The sequence below is a fragment of the Schistocerca gregaria genome, chromosome 3, assembly GCF_023897955.1.
Source record: "Schistocerca gregaria isolate iqSchGreg1 chromosome 3, iqSchGreg1.2, whole genome shotgun sequence".
NCBI classification, from domain to species: Eukaryota; Metazoa; Arthropoda; class Insecta; order Orthoptera; family Acrididae; genus Schistocerca; species Schistocerca gregaria.
In genome coordinates, this window is record NC_064922.1 from 437,304,689 (window position 1) to 437,326,876 (window position 22,188).

General features: G+C 45.0%; 1 non-coding gene across 1 annotated transcript; it reads right to left on the reverse strand.

Annotated features, from left to right (window-relative positions):
* Nucleotides 1–510: 510 nt before the first annotated feature.
* Nucleotides 511–585, reverse strand: Trnas-cga (transfer RNA serine (anticodon CGA)). Its single transcript has one exon. It is a non-coding gene; the product is annotated as a tRNA-Ser (tRNA).
* Nucleotides 586–22,188: the final 21,603 nt, after the last annotated feature.

Here is a 22,188-nt window from a genome sequence, read left to right on the forward strand (position 1 = left end):
TATAGACTCTTACAATTTTGTTGGTGATTTTTACGTAACTGTTAAAACGCAATCAAGGATAAGGGTGCTTTGTTGTTATGTTAATGCTGTTGTTGCATGAAAGTGTTCACGATGTAGATGTCATGATGAGTATTACAATTTCCAGAATGAGATTTTCACTCTGCAGCGGAGTGTGCGCTGATATGAAACTTCCTGGCTGAATAAAACTGTGTGCCCGACCGAGACTCGAACTCGGGACCTTTGCCTTTCGCGGGCAAGTGCTCTACCAACTGAGCTACCGAAGCACGACTCACGCCCGGTACTCACAGCTTTACTTCTGCCAGTATCCGTCTCCTACCTTCCAAACTTTACAGAAGCTCTCCTGCGAACCATGCAGAACTAGTACTCCTGAAAGAAAGGATATTGCGGAGACATGGCTTAGCCACAGCCTGGGGGATGTTTCCAGAATGAGATTTTCACTCTGCAGCGGAGTGTGCGCTGATATGAAACTTCCTGGCAGATTAAAACTGTATGCCCGACCGAGACTCGAACTCGGGACCTTTGCCTTTCGCGGGCAAGTGCTCTACCAACTGAGCTACCGAAGCACGACTCACGCCCGGTACACACAGCTTTACTTCTGCCAGTATCCGTCTCCTACCTTCCAAACTTTATAGAAGCTCTCCTGCGAACCATGCAGAACTAGCACTGCTGAAAGAAAGGATATTGCGGAGACATGGCTTAGCCACAGCCTGGGGGATGTTTCCAGAATGAGATTTTCACTCTGCAGCGGAGTGTGCGCTGATATGAAACTTTCCTTGTCGACGAAAAATGACTGTTTCGCTGGTTTCCAGTGCTTCCATGTTAGCTTTTTCTCGTATTCCTCTCACTGTCACATATGGCTAACCTATGGAACCGCCGGAAACAGCTAAGAGTTGTTGAGATTGAGGAGGGTCGAAGTGTAAGGTGAGGTGCAGCATTTATGACCAGGGTTGTAAAGAAAGGTGTACCTCGGGATGGAATTCATTGTTGTGTTATGCCCCAGGACAGTATCACTGGCGGACGCTAAAAATTTGTCCAACTTCTACCTTGGCATTTCCCAGAAGGGGGATCGCCTTGTCGATGATAGGCAGACTGCTAGATAGGGAGAAATGCTGTGCGAGTTACCGCAATACTGCTGGCTCCTGTTCCCATAAAGAGAGCTGAGAGCCTCCCACTGTGTGCCAGCGAATACTTCAGGTAGGACGGAACTCCTAAGCGTAAACCTTCGACGTCCAAATGAGCACGTTGGAGATGGGTACACAGCCCGGAGGCCATTGGATTCCGCGGTCGACGGCCCCCTTGACGTAGCCTCCTCCACCCGACGCTTCGCTGCGCTGGTCATACCGCTGGAGTCAAGCGCACGCCGGCTTTCTTCTGCGGAAGAGGCGCTACTCCGCTGGCCCGACTGCAGCGCGGCGCTTTGGAAGTCAGTCCTGTATTACTCCCTAATAACTGTGTTATAGTCAACAATTTTTATAGGCGATCTCTAGGCTAACTATGATTTCACAATCGCATACCGCCCAGCTCTCTCCTGACGACTGTACGAGTCTGAGAATCGAGCCCTAGAGTTGTGTACCTGGAGTTGAGTTCCAGCGGCAGAGGGTAGATAATCCGTGGAAGAGTATAGATATGGATGCAATGGCGCAGTATGGTAACTGGATTCATGATTAGTGGGTAGGATACTGAGTGCTTGGAGCCCAGCTGTCTCCTGACGACTGTACGAGTCTGAGAATCGAGTCCTAGAGTTGTGTACCTGGAATTGAGTTCCAGCGGCAGAGGGTAGATAATCCGGGGAAGAGTATAGATATGGATGTAATGGCGCAGTATGGTTCAAATGGTTCAAATGGCTCTGAGCACTATGGGACTCAACTGCTGTGGTTATCAGTCCCCTAGAAGTTAGAACTACTTAAACCTAACTAACCTAAGGACATCACACACATCCATGCCCGAGGCAGGATTCGAACCTGCGACCGTAGCAGTCGCACGGTTCCGGACTGCGCGCAGTATGGTAACTGGATTCATGATTAGTGGGTAGGATACTGAGTGCTTGGAGCATTGTCCGATTACTGTTGGATCTGAAACTGCCCCAAGAAGAGGTGAAGGAGTAGAAACTGTTAGACAGATGTGAAATTCTAGGTTGAGTGCATGTCTTTTAGAGTTTCAAGGGAGTCGGAGATCCATGCAACAGTAGCATAAGATAGGATTTCAATTTAGGGATTTATAAATAAGGATAACAGAAGGATGTAGACCCCAGGTGAAGCCTGTTGGTAATTTCAGTGGGTTTCAGGTTTTGTGCTGGATGGTAAAAAAGTATCATTTCATGTTAGTTTCCTGTCGAGGTTCATTCCTAAATACTTACTGTGTTAGTGGGAGCAATTGATTAGTTGTAGATGGAGAGGTGAAATCTGGACGATGGAAAAGCCAAGTGGTGAAGTTAAAGATGGTGACTTTGTTTTCTCATGGATTTTGAAAGTTCCACATATTACACCACTCGAGCAGGAGAGTTAAGTGACGTTAGAGGGAAGCATGTTGCACTTGGAGGGTGTGGTCCACTATTTTGCAGTCTGTATCAAGCAGTCAGAGACATTTAAGTATGCGCAACCAGTTAAATCGCCGGGCATTCCAGTGTTCAACTAGTCCGCAACTTGAGCTCGCTATAATGCAACAGTAGCGACAAACTATCAAGAGCTACGCAGGTATAAAAAAGAGAGCAGGAATGGTGTGATGTGTACTGCGGGAAAGCATTATAATTACTACGTAAAACAGATTTAATGTGCCATTGGCACTTAATAAGACAAGCGTTATATACTTGGTGTTAATTGCGAGTGAACGCAATTACCGGCGGGCAAATACCCGTACTTTATTCATCCGAAATTTTGAGAATGAATGAGAGCATTTTGCGAATTCAAAAACACTTTACCCATAATTTCTAACCATATCGAAAATTTTTCTCTCTGACACCGCTCACAAAACAACGAATGGAAAAAATTATGTCGCTTAGCACATTTCCGCTGTTGGAAGCAGCAAAACGGCAGCAGTGGAAATGATGTTTTAATTTATTACTATTTCATTACTATCTCTAACGATAACATGCTTTTCAGACAGTATCTACAGGTATGACTGAATGTACCTGTAAAATTACAATGAAGAGCCAAAGAAATTGGTACACATGCTTAATATCGTGTAGGGCCCCGCGAGCAGGCAGAAGCGTCGCTACACGACGTGGCATGGAATCAACTAATGGCTGAAGTAGTGATGGAGGGAGCTGACACCATGAATTCTGCAGGGCTGTCCATAAATCCGTAAGAGTACGAGGGGGTGGACATATTTTCTGAATAGTACGTTAATAGTTAATCTTACCAGATATGCTCAATAATGTTCATGTCTGGGGAGTTTGGTGACCAACGGAAGTGTTTAAACTCAAAAGAGCGGTTCTAAAGCCACTCTATAGCAATTCTGGACGTGTGGGATGTCGCATCGTCCTGCTGGAATTGCCCATCGCACAATGGACATGAATGGATGCAGGCGATCAGACAGGATGCTTACGTACATGTCACCTGTCAGAGTCTTATCTAGACATATCAGGGGTCCCACATCACTCCAATTGCACACGCCCCACACCATTACAGACTCTTCACCAGCCTGTACAGTCCGCTGCTGACATGCACGGTCCATGGATTCATGAGCTTGTCTCCATACCCGTACACGTCCATCCCCTCGATATGATCTGAAACGACACTAGTCCGACCAGGCAATATGTCTCCAGTCATCAACAGTCCAATGTCGGTGTTGACGGGCCCAGGTGAGGCGTTAAGCTTTGTGTCGTGCAGTCATCAAGGGTACACGACTGGGTCTTCGGCTCCGAAAGCCCATATCGATGACGTTTCGTTGAATGGTTCACAAGCCGACACTTGTTGATGGCCCAGCACTGAAATCTGAAACCAAATGCGAAGGTTGCACTTCTGCAAGTTGAACGATTGTCTTCAGTCGTCGCTGGTCTCGTTCTTGCAGGATCTTTTTCCAGCCGCAGCGATGTCGGAGATTTGATGTCTTACCAGATTCCTGATATTCAAGACACACCCGTGAAATGGTGGTACGGGAGAATCCCCACTTCATAGCTACCTCGGAGATACTGTGTCCCTTTGATCGTGCGCCAACTATAACACCACGTTCAAGCTCACTTCAGTCATGATAACCTGCCATTGTAGGAGCAGTAATCGATCTAACAACTCCGACAGACACTTGCCTATTAAGGCGTTGCCGACTGCAGGGCCGTATTCTATCTCTTCATATACACTATGTCATCAAAAGTATCCTGACACCCAAAAAAATCACGTTTTTCATATTAGGTGCACTGTATTGCCACCTACTGCCAGGTACTCCATATCGGCGACCTCAGTACTCAGACATCTTGAGAGAGCAGATTGGGGCGCTCCGCGGAACTTACGGACTTCGAACGTTGTCAGGTAATTGGGTGTCACTTGTGTCATACGTCTTTATGCTAGATTTTCACACTCCTAAACATTCCTAGGTCCACTGTTTCCGATGTGATAGTGAAGTGGAAACGTGAAGGGACACATAGAGTACAAAAGCGTACAGGCCGATCTCGTCTGTTGGCTGACAGAGACCCCCGACAGTTGATGAGGGTCGTAATGTGCAATAGGCAAACATCTGTCCAGACCATCACACAGGAATTCCAAACTGAATCAGAATCCACTGCAAGTACTATGACAGTTAGGTGAGTAGTGAGAAAACTTGAAGATCATGGTCGAGCGGCTGCTCATAAGCCACATGTCACGCCAGTAAACGCCAAACGACGCCTCGCTTGGTGTAAGGAGTGGAGTGACGAATCACGGAACACACTGTGGTGACACGATGGCAGCGTGTGCGTATGGCGAATGCCCAGGTAACGTCATCTGCTAGCGTATGTAGTGCCAACATTAAAATTCGGAGGCGGTTGTGCCATGGTGTGGTCGTGCTTTCTTGGAGGGGGATGCACCCCATGTTATTTTGCGTGGCACTATCACAACACCGGCCTACAATGATGTTTTAAGCACCTTCTTGCGTCCAACTGTTGACGAAAAATTCGAGGATGGCGATCGCATCTTTCAACATGATCGAGCACCTGTTCATAATGCAAGGCCTATGGCGGAGTGGTTGCACAACAATAACATCCCTGTAATTGACTGGCCTGCACAGAGTCCTGACCTGAATCCTACAGAATACCTTTAGGATGTTTTGCAACACCGGCCTCGTGCCAGGCCTCACCGACCGACATCGATTCCTCTCGTCAGTACGGCACTCCATTCCCCACGAAACCTTCCAGCAACTGATTGAAAGCATGCGTGCGAGAGTGGAAGCTGTCATCAAGGCTAAGGAAGGGCCAACAACATATTTAATTCCAACATTATCGATGGAGGGCGCCACGAAGTTGTACGTCATTTTCAGCCCGACCCTTTTGATCACATAATGCGTCTCTGTATTTGAATACGAATGCCTATACCAGTTTCGTTGGCGCTGCAGTGTATATCACTGTCTGACACGTAATTCAGGAGATACAACGTCATTAACATTGAAATGTTTGATAAACAAGTTTTTTGTATTATGCGGTCCAAATTAGCCAATTTATATTCAGCCAATGTTTCATAATGAGAGCGCTTAGTGACTATTAACAATTTTTTTCTCTCTTACATGCTTAAAGGGAGTATTTATCAAATTAATTCGTTTGTAATCAAATGTTTTACGCTGTTGTACACGCGTAAGATTCTATAAAAACCGCGGTTTCACTGGTATTACGCTAAAACTTAAGCGAGTGTCATCATTCCCTTGAAGTGCACTTTATCAAGGGCATTACTTACTCGCCGTTCGCGTCACTTCAGTAGTAGGAAACACCAGAGTACTTTCTGTTCAGTAATATGTCACATGACGGACCATAAGTCTTCAGTGCTTATGCAAATGTATTTCAACTTCCGTTTGTAAAATATAACTCTTTTATATGCTTTCACCTATCGACAAAAATGTTATTTGTATGTTATTAAATGCACGATGTTCGTGTTATTCCCATACGAAAAGAAGAGATATATGGTTTGATGGTGACAGAGACGAGAATTTAAAGATGGTTATAATAATAATAATGCTTAATGACTTAACTCGTAACAGTTTGGTTATTTACACGCTGTTTAAAAATTTATATAAAATTCAATTAAATTCAAACAGAATTATAAAAAAACGAATCCAATAACTGTCACTCGCACTTTTACTGTCACTCGTATCTACATACAGTGTATTAAACATCATGTATTTAATCATGTTTCAGAACGTGCTGTTAAAATGCAGTGTCAAACAATGCTAAAAATATAAATAAGGACAGTATAACTGGCTGATAAATCACAAAAATTCGTGGAACCACCTTCAGTCAGGTTAAAAGCAACTATGTAGCAATTTAATTACTATTTGAGACAATAACAAATATCTTGATACATTTCTGTTCACAAAGTAGAACGCAAATCAACAAAATGCTGCCCTCTTTTAACAATATAAAATACAATCAATGTGGCGAAGCAAAAGTATATACTGATAAGCCAGAACATCATGACTACTGCCCTTCGTGACGTTGGATGCCGCTTGGTGGCGCTGCGGGCACGTTACGCGGTAACAAAAATACCTAAGTGGAGCATACATGGACAAAGAATCACCCTAGCGAAGATATGGGCTGCAAATGTGGAAATCCGTTGAGGTAAGTGACTTCGACAAAGGGCAGATTATTGTTAGGCAGAGCCTGTGAGCGAGTATCTAGAAAACTGCGAAGATGGTTGAACGTTCACGTGCTCCTGTCCCGAGCAGCCACGGAAAGAGTTAGGAAGAGTTGGACGTCCACGACTCTTCACAGAACGTTGACCCAGAGGAATCGTCAATTGCGGCTGAACTGGGCATGGGGCCATCGGGATTCGACAGCCTATCAGTGGAAATGTGGCGGCTCTTCGGGTGAATCACATTTATGCTACACTAGATCGATGGTCATCTCCGTAGACGTCGTCATGGAACTGAACGGCGGCTCGAATCGTGCAGCGCGCCACGGACGCAAGTTGGTGGCAGCAGTATTATGCTATGGGAGACATTCTCCCGTACTTACAAAGGACCTGTATTAGTAATGTAGAAGACACGCTTAGGGCTGTGAACCATCTGCATCCGTCCATGCTTGATGTCTCCCCCGACGGCGATGCCACCTTCCAGCAACATAACAATGCGTGTTTCGGAATCAGAAACGCGCTAAAGTGGTTTGAGGAACGTTTCTGTGAACTCACAATGATGTCCCGGCCAGCAAATTCGCCTAATGTAAATCCTATAGAACCCATCTGGGTCACTATCAGGCGCGATCATAGCGTATGCAAATAAGCGGCCCGTTATTTACGCGAATTACGCCATCTGTTGGTAGACATTTAATACCACATACCTCCACAAAGCTACCAACGAACAGTCGGACGCCAGAAACGCACAACAGTGATGTATTTCGTTCCACAGACGGACAAAGAAGCTATTAAGCAGGTGGTCATAACATTTTGGCTCATCAGTGTATGTCACTAGCACACCACTTAAGTTTAGTCGCTTGGAAACCCATGCATCATGTATTTTGCTCTGTTTGAGACTAGTTATGGTGCCAGTACGTTTTCACAAAATCGTCTTTAGCTACTTCAACCTGTTTCTGTGTTTTCTGCTTCTCTACAGAATAGTACGCCCATAGCCTATTTTGTAGGTGGAGAAGGGAGTCTTGTATGGTATGAACTACACTGCTGAAAAAAAAATGCAACACCCTCAAGCACTATGTTTAGTGGCACCAGGGTATAATATACACATCAATAAACGTTTTGCATCACCTCGGTTCCGAGAGTCCCGGAACCTGCACAGAAAGTTGGAATAGAGATCAACATAAACATCATTTCCGCCCTTTTTATTGCTTATTAAAACCACACATTACATGTTGTACCACCACACAGCGAGACCTTCAGAGGTGATGGTCCAGATTGCTGTACACACCCGTACCTCTGATACCTAGTAGCACGTCCTCTTGCATTGATGGATGCCTGTATTCGTTGTGGCATAGTATCCGCGAGTTCATCAAGATACTGTTTGTCCATATTGTCCCACTCCTCAACGACGATTCGGCGTCAACCCCTCAGAGTGGCTGGTGGGTCACGTCGTCCATAAACAGCCCTTTTCAATCTATCCCAGGCATGTTCTTAGGGTTCATGTCTGGAGAACATGCTGGCCACTCTAGTCGAGCGATGTAGTTATCCTGAAGCAAGTTATTCGCAAGATGTGCACGATGGGGGCTCGAATTGTAGTCCATGAAGACGAATGCCTCGCCAGTATGCCGCCGATATGGTTGCTCTATCAGTCGGGGGATGGCATTAACGTATCGTACAGCCGTTACGGCCCCTTCCATGACCACCAGCGGAGTACGTCGGCCCCACATAATGCCACCCCAAAACATCAGGGAACCTCTACCTTGCTGCTCTCGCTGGACAGTATGTCTAAGGCATTCAGCTTGACAGGGTTGCCTCGAAAGAAGTCTCCCACGATTGCCTGGTTGACGACATATGCGACACTCATCGGTGAAGAGAATGTGATTTCAATCCTGAACGGTCCATTCGGCACGTTGTTGGGCCCATTTGTGTCGCGCTGCATGGTGTCGTGGTTGCAAAGATGGACCTCGCCATGGACGTCGGTAGTGAAGTTGCGCGTCATGTAGGCAGTTGTGCTCAGTTTGAGTCGTAACCCGACGTCCTGTGGCTGCACGAAAAGCATTACTGAACACGGTTGCGTTGCTGTCAGTGTTCCTCCGACTCATAATCCGTAGGTAGCGGTCATCCACTGCAGTAGTAGCCCTTGGGCTGCCTGAGCGAGGCATATAATCGACAGTTCGTGTCTCTTTGTATGTCCTCCATGTCCGAACAACAACGCTATGGTTCACTCCGAGACGCCTGGACACCTCCCTAGTTGAGAGCCCTTCCTGGTACAACGTAAACAATGCGGACGCGATACCTCCTTCGTGTGGAATGACTGGAACTGATTGTTTGTCTGACCCCCTGCATCTAATGGGCGCTGCTCATTCATGGTCGTGTACATCTCTGGGCGGGTTCAGTGACATCTCTGAACAGTCAAAGGGACTGTGTCTGTGATACAGTATCCACAGTCAACGTCTATCTTCAGGAATTCTGGGAACTGGGGTGATGCAGAACTTTTTTTGATATGTGTATGTGCATTCTGAGGGGTTATCGTGTTAATGATTAATTTCTCACAGTCATCGACGTTCAGACGGCGACCAGGCGATCTGCCTGTGCGCCCTTTGGTTTGACTTTGCGGGCACCCGGTAACTGTTCTGCTTTAGAGGTGGTCAGTGTCTGCAACATTTAGTCTATGGTAGAACAATTCCCTGCCGACGAGTATGTGCTTCTGCTGACCAACTTCAGCCTTCGTGAACCTGCATGAAGCTGGATAGACGTATCGACGGTTTGCAGCACATCTTGGAGCCAGTGTATTGGTTGTGTGCTACTGCTTTCAGGAGTGGTCGTAGACTAGGTTTTGGAGGTTCTCGTAGTACAGACGTACGACAAGATTGACGCAGAGTGCGAGCAGTGGTGGCCGGCCGAAGATTATTCAGCGCACAAGTCGCCAAGGCCCAGTGGGTATCGTCTGCTTGCAACAGGACAAGATCACGTCTGCCTCTGGATAGGCTACCACTGACACCACAACACCACCAAGCACGGCTACTCTGGTGTCCTGAATGAGTCAGCTCGAGAATGGAATGGCGCTCTCTTGTCGTCAATGATAAGAATTGGTTGTGTCTGCATGTTCATTCACGTGTACAGTGTGGACATAGTGAGCGGCCTATTCCGGAGTGCAATGGCCAGCAAAACATAGGTTCCACTCAAGCTTTGTGGTTTGGGGGGTCATCAGTTACCAAGCAGTGTTTGCTACAATGCACAGGTTCTCATCTCTGTGCTCCGTGCTATTACCTTTCTTCGATAATAAGGTGATGTTCTTCTTCAACACGAAAATGTACATTATATGGCTGAGAGAGAGAATGGACGAATCGTGCATCACACAAAATAATATTTATAGGTTAAACAGAGTAGTGATTAGTGAGGGAGCAGTAATCAGTTGGGCAAGGATGGGGAAAACTCGATAGTAGACATAGTCACCAAACTTTGTTAGCATAACGACAGACAAACGAAATTTTATGAAAAAGAGGTAAAACTGGAAGAAGTAATTTCAATCGTTCCTCTTATGTGAGAAGCGTCAACACATGCAAATTATAATAAAAGTGAAATTTTTCTGCTTGGCTAGTGGATTCCTAGTGACAATGATAATGCTAAAAATGATGTGCTACAAAAATGTTGAAACACACCGAGACTGTTAATTTGTTCTGCTTTTATGTTAGGGTTCTTATTGACCATCTGTACACACAGTACTCAATATTATTAGTGCTAATATGGAATATGGTATATTATAATAACTTTAATTACCAACTACATAAACACCATTCTGGTTACTAATACATAAAAAGGTTTGTGCTTAGGGACATTGTTGTGCTGTAAAAATATTGTACTGTTACAGATTTTTCTGTACTATTACAATGGAGGCATTTTTTCATGGAACTGACATTTATGTTCAAGTGGACAGCTGTTGTATTCCAGATCCATCCTAAAAGTAAGTATATTGATCATTAACAATTTATTTTATTTTACACCCAATTATAATTTACCGCTTTCACTTCTCTTTGGTGCATGCTAAAGTATGGTCCGAAACAGAAAAATATTGTGAAACGAATACAGTAATTTCCGCAAAATGTATATTAATTATAACAGAAAAAAATTCAGTGGGTTAATAGGACACTACAAGCAGCACGTGTCTTCGTAAGACTGAATGGCGTACATAAAACACACCTGCGTGATCGTTGAGTAAATCGTGTAATTTACTACTCATGCGGGCCGTGCATTTTACTTTGGTCGTATCAAGGACGCAGTGTGACCTCACGGAGCTATCCTGTCGTAGGATTCTGGCTACGAGCCGAGGGATTGTCACGCTGCGTTTCAGTGTCTGTGAGTCTTGAGTAACTTTCGCTCATAAAATCCAGGATAAGGGCATTTGAAAGTTCCTTGTCCCATCACGTTAGACTGAGGTGGATGAAACACATGCCCTCACGAAGGTGTTACTGCACAAAAAAACGCATGCGTTGACAAAAAAGGAACGAGACTAAGGACTTATTCGCAGCAGGATTGTAGCGTGCGTGTGTTTTTCAACAATGAACTTTGTGCGACTGTGATTAGTCCCACGAGTGGCACCAGCTGTGGGGGACCAGATCACTACAGACCTCCGCCAGACGGTAAAGAACGACGAAGATTCTAACAAGGAGCTTCACTGCCAACATCGTGCGAAAATGTTTTGAGTTATGGGAGGAACAAATATAAAAAATCGTGGACTCACATTCACCTTAATTCAAGGTGACTATTTGATAAGTTCATGAATCTGTTGCGTCACTCACAGTTGTTTAGTGTCACAACTTGCACAATACATTTTCTGGCGGAGCACAAAAATGTGTTTATATTAAACTGCTCATCCGCCACCATTGAGTTAGCCGAGCAATTTGAATACCGAGTAAGGACACACTTTCAGGCCGAAAAAACTACGTCAGTAACACGCATGATAACAGGTTCGTTACAAATGCAAGCTACATCTCATATCTTTTTGTAAAAACTCGTCTATCTGCAGTAACGAGGTAAGAAATAATGTAACAGCCCCGTCTCATATCCATGTGCCTCATCTCAGACATTACGACAAACATTTTTGTGTCAGCGAGGAAACAGTGAACATTCCTTGTTTCAACAGAATAGTTATTTATGAAGTTCCAACGTACCGATGGAGAAGATAACCAGCAACTTGAAGATTAAAACACATTTTCTTTGGATATCTGTCACATTGCGATAATAGTTATTTCTTTTTGGTGACTAGTTTCGGACAATCAACTAGGACCTTAGACGTAAGCGTAATCACAGAGTTCCCTCCTGTGTACATGTGAGTAATCAAATATGCGTTATTCCTCACCATTAACCATTACAGAGATACAAAACCACGAACTTCGTATGAGTATACAATGTGAATGAATACCTTCCAATCGAACGTACAAAACGTGTGAAAATGGTGATGATTGTCCAAAACCAGTAATCAAAAATAAATGGCTATTTTCGCAACTGTGACGGGTATTGAAGGAAAACAAAGAATAGTTATTATGCGTCGGGATCACTAGTACAGATACCTCCGATTAACAGTTTCGATTTGTTTTACAAATCATTTGCAGATATTCCACTACTTCAACAGATCTAATCAGCGTGTATATCTTATGGCTCGCTTCTTCATGTAGCATAGTGAAATATCTGAAGACAGTTTGTAAAACAAATCACGTTAGATAACCATCAAATCTCATAATTGTCTTATACGTGGATATTTGTGTTCCACGGATTTATTTTAGGTTCACCCTTTCTATTGTCTGTTGAAATCCTGCGTTTACTATGACGCTAATGCACGTACAGTGTGAACCTGAAAACTCCCGACAAAATTCCGGAGGTTCTTCAGTGATATTTTTTCAATAGATTGGCGAAAGGGATCCTATGTCTCCGGTGGCTTGTTAGGAGTAATTTATATTTGTATCTTGATTACAATGAAAATATCTGAACTCCAGTGAAAATGTTGAGGTACACGCTGTTTGCTAGTAAACTAGTTCTACTCACGGTAATTGTTTCGGACAATGTTAATGCGTACTTTACTCTTCACCCTCAAGCCGCATTCAGTACTGCTTGGCTCTGTTTCGAGTTTGTTTTTCCTGGCAACTTGTACACAGCAGTATTGATAGATTCGCTGATGAAGATTTGGCCAGTATGTAAGTCGTGTACTGGTACTGAATTAATGCAACGGTACAACGACGCTATGCTGTGTGCTTCCTGCCGTGACGGCTACCGAACGACACAACTACTGCATCTGTACGCAGGAAACAGGATCCTTGCGTGTTTTGTGTTATACGTTTTGCTAACTACTTACAGACACTTTCACTGTGGTGTGGCGTTACCAGGAAAACAAGGATAATTGGGGTAACAAACCGAATAAATCATAATTACATTATTACCCTATAACGAACCACTGGCCACCGCGGCACCCTCGTACCTATACAGTCAAATAGTACCCACGAACGACCACTGAAATGTTGCGGGGAATTTGGTTTTACCTTGTAGAACTGATGCGAGAATGGAATAATAAATTCAGTGCTCAAGAGACAACAATACGTTCGTCACTGAAACAATATGTTTTTCACCTATAGCTGTCTAAGAGCGGCCGGCCGGAGTGACCGAGCGGTTCTCGGCGCTACAGTCTGGAACCGCGCGACGGCCACGCTAGCAGGTTCGAATCCTGCCTCGGGCATGGATGTGTGTGGTGTCCTTATGTTAGTTAGGTTTAAGTAGTTCTGAGTTCTAGGAGACTGACAACCTCAGAAGTTAAGTCTCATAGTGCTCAGAGCCATTTGAACCATTTTTGTCTAAGCGCTGTGGTTGTGACCCTCTGTGGCTTATTCGAGAAAAAAAAACAGGTGCCGTGATGGAAAAATCATAAAACACTCTTTCAAATATTCTTTATTAAATCATTAGAGCAAGTTAAGATTCCTCAAATATTTCACTTTGACGTGAGATTTTAATTTTCTTGCAGGAGTTTCTCCGTTTTTAGGGTTCCATACCTTAGTCGATAAAAACGGATCCAATGCAGTCAAAAGATACGGCTATTTATGTCACATATTTTGATACTCGCTAGTATACACTCCTGTTCAGGGAAAACAAACAGGACACCTTGAACGACTAGATGTTGGACGTTCGTATTGACAGGATATTCACATTAGTATGTTCTCCAGAAACGATTAGCATTTGAACCACGTCGACCAGCGGGTTCAAGGTCAACATTGATATCGTGGTTCCACACAGCCTACCGGTAAAATGTACTTGCGGGTATCATTGTCGCTGTGAACCAAAGGTAATGGATCAGTGTGACGTGCAGGATGCCTCGCAGACGTATCAACGAATCGTATCGTTAAATCAGTGAGTTTGAAAGAGGACGCATTATTGGCATGAGGGACTGTGATGCTTTCACTCGGGAAACTCCTGGGACGAAGTGTTTCGGAAGTGCAATGGGTATGTGCAGAATGATTCAGGGAAGGCCATAAAACACGACGACATGGGTCAGGTCGCATCACTCTGACCATCCCCCGGGGAGATCGACACCTCATCCGAATGGTATTGCGGGACCGGTCTGCGTCCTCCTCGGCTCTGGCGCAATAGTGGAAGAGCGTAACGCATCTTATAGTCTTAAGGGGTGACAGCCCGTCTCCGTTTATTACGGCCTGAGTCAGAAGCGCGTCGTCCACTTCCCTGCCTAGCTTTGACGAATGTGCAGAAACGTGCTAGACGGAAATGGCGTATGGAACGATGTCACTTGGGGCAGGATTGGCATCAGATAGTGTTTTCAGACGGATACAGGACGTACAGCGCCAGCTCAAGGTCTTACAGTGTGGGGTGCTATTGGCTCCAATCATAAATCACAGTCAGCACGTGTCCAGGGCACTGTGACCAGTGTAACCTACGTGAGTGACGCCGGCCGCGGTGGCCTAGCGGTTCTAGGCGCTTCAAAAATGGCTCAGATGGCTCTGAGCACTATGGGACTTAACATCTGAGGTAATCAGTCCCCTAGAACTTAGAACTACTTAAACCTGGCTAACCTAAGGACATCACACACATCCATGCCCGAGGCAGGATTCGAACCTGCGACCGTAGCAGTCGCGCGGTTGCGGACTGAAGCGCCTAGAACCGCTCGTCCACAGCGGCCGGGACAGATGTTAAGTCCCATAGGGCTCAGAGCCATTTGAACTATTTGAACTTGAATGACATCCTGTGACCGCCTTTTGCCCTGGTCCGCAAGATTACCCAGACCTGTCGCCAATCGAAAATGTGTGGGACATGGTGAAATGCTGTAACTCAATGCCAACCACCACAGATGAACTTTGGAACCAGATGAATGCAACATGGATGGCTATATCACAAGGCGCCATTCGCGCCTTATATGCGTCGCTTATATGCGTTGATGCCATCACGCGTGGAATAAGTTACCAGGACCCGTGGTGGTTCCTGGGCCTACTAGGCGACAGGACATATGCTGAACCGAGTCGATTGAAATGCTGATCATTTCTGCAGAATATAGTAATGCACGTGTCTTGCGAATGTGAACGTCCTTCCTCTAGTCGTTCAAGGTTTTTCTGTTTTTTTTCCCCATTTAGCATGAGTGCACATAATTAAATTTATAGGGAACTCTCAGAGTGAGACTCCTACTAACGCTTGTCGGGTTCTTGATGATTTCATCTACTGCCTGTTTCAAACGTTCACTTAAATATTGTGGTAGATTCTAAAAGCATTTCTCAGATTGACAGTCATGAAGGTTAATGAGACTCTAGCGCTAGCGGCGCAACAGGAAACATTCCAAAGAAAGCATTCGGCAATATTTGCTGTAGTACATCTCATGCTCTTGTATCAGAATTAGTCTTGTCGCACTACACAAATTATATCGTAATATCCATAATACGACATGGAAGGAGAGTGATAAGTACAGTCACATTTGGGAGAACTGGTAAATCGCGTTAATAATGAGAGTCAATTGAAGCGCTTCTTAAATGAGAAAAGCAAATGAACACAATTCTAAATAAAGACAGAGTGAATAGACTCTCTATGTTCGCTATGATGACCTGAAAATGGCGGGAGAAAGTGAGGACGGTGGTGCATGACATGAATTATACATTTTAATGCCGACTAGTTTTCCAGAAAGCGTTTGCTTGTCGCTCTGACACATACGTACAGGGTTCGGCGAGGCACTCGCGCAAAATGCCGTAGCGAAACAGGTTGCGTCGGCTCCAGACACGATTAATGATCCCTGTCAACCGTGAAATGTAATTGCGCTATCTCGGAAGACGTCATTTAGCAGGCGTAAATTATAAAATTACCTAGCCCTCCGTGAATGCAGATTCATTAGCTCCACCAAGTAGCGCGGGGAAGAGGTAGCAACTTTCACACCTGTTGCACTTTCACCACGAAAGAGCACCTGTTTTTCAGATAACGGACGAGTCTTAGAAGATCGTTTACGAGGCTTATATGCTTTACGTCAAGAAGTACAGTCAGGTACGCAACTTGGCATTTTCAAAGAGGCTGTTCGTTCTGACACGCTGTGAATTTTCCTTGAGGTGATCGGTAACTCACAACTTGCAGTACAAAAGTTACGCTCTGCAGCGATTGAAGCAACCTTGTCGCCCTTTGCACTAACAACACGCTAGATGCTCTCCGGTAGTCTAAACTGGTATGAATACTACAGAATTGACCTACCTATTATTTATTTTCCTTGAGTAATTCGTTGTTACACTTCAGCCATTTTTAATGTTAGGCATTCGCAGTTTATCTTTACATTTCACGATTTTTTAAACTCTCGCTTATTTGCATGACGTAGCTGACACAAATTGTGACACATTCGGCGTGTACTCAATAGTTATGACACTTTTTCCTCTCCTCAAGTTTACACGTTACAACGTATCATTTCTGGACAGCAAGTATTTGCTCTTTTAGGAAGTTATTGCTTACGCCAGAGAAAGATGTTTTCTCCAGCCTGGAGGTAAAGAGTTGGTCTTCCTCTAATCCCCCTAAATACTAAATCGTCGGACCATATATGGACGGCTCCAAGCCGAGTGATATTCCCACGAGCGCCGATCACAAAGGCCACAATTCGCAGTAAGTGACGGAAAGTCGTCGGGTAAAATAGAAATGAAATCTGGCGTTTCCTAAGGAAGTGTTTTAGGCCCTTTGCTGTTACTAATCTATATAAACGAGTTATGAGACAATCTGAGCAGCAGTCTTAGATAGTTTGCAGATGATGCTGTCATGTGTTGTCTAGTAAAGTCTTCAGAAGACCAAAGCCAGTTGGAAAATGATTAGACAATATATCTGTATGGTGCGAGAAGTGGAAAGTGAATCTAAATAATGAAAACTGCGACGAGTACTAAAAATAATGTGCTAAACATCAGTTACAAGAGAAGTCACACAAATATAAAGGGTGTCACTTCAACTAAATACTTAGAGATTACAATTACGAATAACCAACTGGAACGATCACATAGATAATGCTGTGGGGAAAGCGAACCAAAGACTGCGTTTTATGGCAGAATACTCATAAGATGCAACTGATCTACTCCAGAGAATGACTACACTATGCCTGACCGTCCTCATCAAGGTACTGCTCCGCGTTATGGGATCCTTACTACACAGTATTACGGAGGACACCAAAGATGTTAAAAGAATTTCATATCGTTATCCCTAGAGAATGTGACGAACAAGATATGCAAGGTGGAGGGGCTATGTTAAAAACAGGGTTGCGGCAGTGTCTTCGTGAAATTTCAGTCTCCAACTTTCTTTTCTGAATGCAAAAATTGGCGCCCACCTTCACAGGGAGAAATAATCATCGTAATAAAATAAGAGAAATCAGAGTTCGCATGGAAAGATTTAAGTATTCGTTTCACAGGCGCGCTGTTCGAGAGTGGAACAGTACAGAAATATACTGCAGAACAGGATGAAAGATCACTTTTTCGAAACCCCGTAATTATCTCCACATTGCGACGCTCAAAGGTGCGTAGAATCCACTTCCATAGCGATGCAAAATTGTGCCATCCTGGAACGTCACCCATGGGCTTGACGGCGCTTCAGACATAGAAGTGTCGACAGATCTGGAAAAAAAAGGCCAGAGCTCAGAACTTCAAGCGACGGTTAGATGGTCTCACTTTGACATCAGATTTCACGACAATGCTGTCCTACGGGTCCGGGTTCGATTTCCGGCTGGGTTGGAGATTTTCTCCGCTCAGCGACTGGGTGCTGTGTTGTCTTCATCATCATTTCATTCCCATCCGGCGCGTAGGTCGCCCTATGGGGCGTCGAATGTAATAAGAGCTGCACTAAGGCGGCCGGACCTGCCACGCAAGGGGCTGCCGGCCAATGTCGCCAAACGCTCATTTCCATTACCACAATGCTGTCCATCACCAATGTGGATGAGTCACACTATGCGAAGGTCGTCACAGCCCCTCTTACATTTTATCCCTTATTTGCTATGGAGGTCAGAACCGTGACGTCCAACGTTCAAATCACGCGACTTTCTGAGTGGCTGAGGCAAACATTTCAGGCACGACACGAAAAGGCCTCAGGGGATTCCACCCTGCACACCATGCCGCGCTGTTTCACAGATTGGGCGGCCGCTCCCGCCGTAGGTTCGAGGCCTCCCTTGGCCATGGGTTTGTGTGTTGCTCTTAGCATAACTTAATTTAAGTAATGTTTAAGTCTAGGGACCGATGACCTCAGCAGTTAGGTACCTTAGGAATTCACACTCATTTGAACATTTTGCGGTCGACTGCTGTCCAAATGGGCAATATAATATTTAGTGTGGTTGATAACCCACGATGTCCGTAGAGGACTGAAGCGTCAGGGAGATACCAGCAGAACAAAGATCGTCAACAACGTCTTCCTGTAACTCATCACGCTGAAAACTGTCGTTTTTGACCGCGTGACTTGTGGGAATCAACGTCCGAAGGAAACGGGTAGTTTCACTAACGCAATATGTGCCACCTTCGGAGGCCTTTCGTTGTCAATTCTGAGGGGAGGTGTGAAATTTTTTACTCGGTCACTCATAAGAAATCTGTGTTATTTCAGTCCGCCTGCTTAGCTGGGTGGTAACGTGCTCGCCTACCATGCAAGCGGACCCGGGTTCAATTCCCGGCCGGGGTGGAGATTTTCTCCGCTCGTGGTCTGGGCGTTGTGTTGTCGTCATCGACATTCCATCCTCATCACCGGCGCGAAAGTCGCCCAATGTGGCGTCGAATGAAATAAAACTTGTACTTTGCGGCCGAACTTCCCCGAGTAGGGGCCTCCCGGCCAGCGATGCCATACGTTTATTTTCATTTTGTGTTATTACAAAGCTGCACGTCGCGGTTTTGACCTCCATCGCAGAGGCGTCACAAAAAGGGGTGAAACGTAAGAGGGGCTGTGACGACCTTATCGTCGTATGCCACGCCCACGGCGTTGTTGATCAGCATTGTGGTGAAATTTGCGACATCAGATTTCAAATGGGTCTGTCCGATAAGCGATTAACATTCGTATATTAACCACCATTAATATCTGTCACACGACAATGGGACCCAACCGAAGCCACTACAGACTCATTACGTTCTGTCCAGCGTGATATGCTGTTTTCTGTCCTCCAAGAAGCCCTCATTGTATTCTTCGTACGAATGCGATGTCCTACTTGAAAGCCTATGTTGCACGAGAGGTCAGTGCTGAATGCGATGTTAATAAAAATCACAAATGAAACCTGGCATGTTAATGAGAGCAACGGGAACAATGTAAGTCATAAAACATACCACATTAGAGAGATCTTGTTGAGTTACCGCTTGTTTTCTATATAAAGATGTGATGTATTATTCCCGGTTTCGATTCTCGGCGGGGTCAGGGATTTTCTCTGCCTCGTGATGGCTGGGTGTTGTGTGATGTCCTTAGATTAGTTAGGTTTAAGTAGTTCTAAGTTCTAGGGGACTGATGACCTAAGATGTTAAGTCCCATAGTGCTCAGAGCCATTTTTTTGTGATGTATTACTCGATTTGGCTATGGTAATTTACTGTACTTGGACACTTGATCCTCAGGAAGCAGCATACGTTTCACAGCCTAATCGTCACAGTGGCGCTAAATAACTAAATATGAAACGTTGTATGAAAATGACGTTTCTTTACATAAAGATAATGAAAGATTTACTTCAGTCCCTCGAAGTCTCATTCTCATCGTAACTAAAACACATTAAAATCTCCCTTTTCAGAAGTGAGTGTAGTGATTCACAACTTTTGGATGCAAAGACCTTCAAGGCGGGATAACAACTCATTTTCAGCTATAATTGTTAGATAACTTTGTATCATTCTCCCATTAGTCGAAATGAAGCAGATATTAAACAATGTGTTTAGAGTGAAGCTTTTGAGTATTTTCAAACCAACTCATTGACAGTGTCCCTAAAAGTGACAATAGCACGTTCAATTACTCACAGACCTTTATCGTAATTGAACGAATGAACAAATACTTTGAGAACAGTATTCATCTGGAACCTGCAGTGTGGGTTTGCACGTAGGAGAGAAGGTGCTCTTCTTGTACTAAATAACTTTTTGAAAACCGGGAGATTTTGTCACAGCATCACTCTAGAATAAAGTTACTGTATTTGTGCAGTTTTTCCCTTTTCTGCTTCAATAATGTGAAACAATTATCTTGTCCATTACCACGATGTGTTGAGGTGAGCCACTATGTCCTTTAAACATACTAACATAAATTTTTCATGATCAAATGTGCTTATACTATATGGCACAAGATGTATGGTACGTACAGCAAATCTCAAAAATATGAGGGACAGTCAAATTAAAAACCGTGGAACGGCTCCATTCAAAAGTAATCACCACTCATGTTAAGATATTTATTCCACTGGGACGACAGGATCAATTCCTGTTTCGTAGGACGTGGTCGCCCTGACGGACCCGCAACTTTTGCGTTTGCTCGTCCGATTGCATCCGACGTCCAAGCATGTCTTTCTCCAGGTCGCAAACGGTGTAAAATCACACGGTTAAAGATCCGGGCTGTACGTGGCATATCGAAAGTTTTCGCAGCCAAATCGCTGAATCCTAGCCTTCGTCCGACTGGCCGTGTGGGCAACAGCATGACTCCGTCCGCAAGCATTCCGTCAGCCAGAGGGCAAACGGCAAAGCCAACAGCCCACATCTCCCCCGCCAAAGAAATCCAGACCTGTTCACATAAGGTGATGGTGACCCTCTTCTTCGACTGCAGGAGCCCTCTGCCCGTCGTGTGCCTCGAGCGTGGAACTACCATTACTGCGCAGCGCTAGGAAGACACTTTTCGAGATTTGCGACGCGCAATTAAGTAAAAACGCCCAAGAATGTTACCGGGCGGAATCATTCTATTGTATGGTGATGCCTGCCCCCGCACTGCCAACTGGACGAAAGCCACGCTCCAGCAATTTGGTTGGGAAACGGTACAACGTCCTCCGTACAATCCACATTGTTCACCGTGTGATTTTCACATCTTTGGCGACCAGAAGAAAGACGTGCGTAGACACCGGTTTCAGTCGGGCGAGGAGGTGCAACAACGGGTGCGGCTGTGGATCCGTCAGCGGACCGACCACGTTCTACCACACACTATCAACAAGTGATGCAACACAATTTTTTTTCTAAAAGCCGGTTGGTTTTATTCAGGACTCCAATACACCTTATTATTTCACACTCATTTGGCTACAAAACCCTATTTTTCAACGTATTCTCCGTTCAATGTGAAGGCCTTGCTCCATCTTAGTGGGAGGGCCTGTATGCTTGCAAGGAATTACTCTGCTGGTCGACGTCGGAGCCAACATTTTGCTGCATCCACATACTGCTTCCCGCGGAGTGCATCTGTCATTGGGCTAGACACATGGAGATCCGGGCAGCAGGAAGGATGACGTCGGACAGTACAATGAAGCCTTGTGACGACCTCAGGTATGCGTAGTTGTGTGCAGCCTCGCGTTGGCATGGAGAAGGAGAAGTTCGTTTGCATTTTTGTGGCGACGAATACTATGAAGCCGTTTCTTCAGTTTCCTGTATATGTGGATTCAAATGGTTCAAATGGCTCTGAGCACTATGAGACTTAACTTCTCAGGCCATCAGTCCCCTAGAACTTAGAACTAATTAAACCTAACTAACCTAAGGACATCAAACACATCCATGGCCGAGGCAGGATTCGAACCTGCGACCGTAGCGGCCGCGCGGTTCCAGACTGTAGCGCCTAGAACGGCTCGGCCACTCTGGCCGGCTATGTGTGAATTCCCAAGGGACCAAACTGCTGAGGTCATCGGTCTCCAGACGTGCACACCGCTTAAACTAAGTTAAACTAACTTATGATAAGAACAACACACACGCACCCATACCCGAGGGAGGACTCTAATCTCCGGCGGGAGGGACTGCGAAATCCGTGACATGGC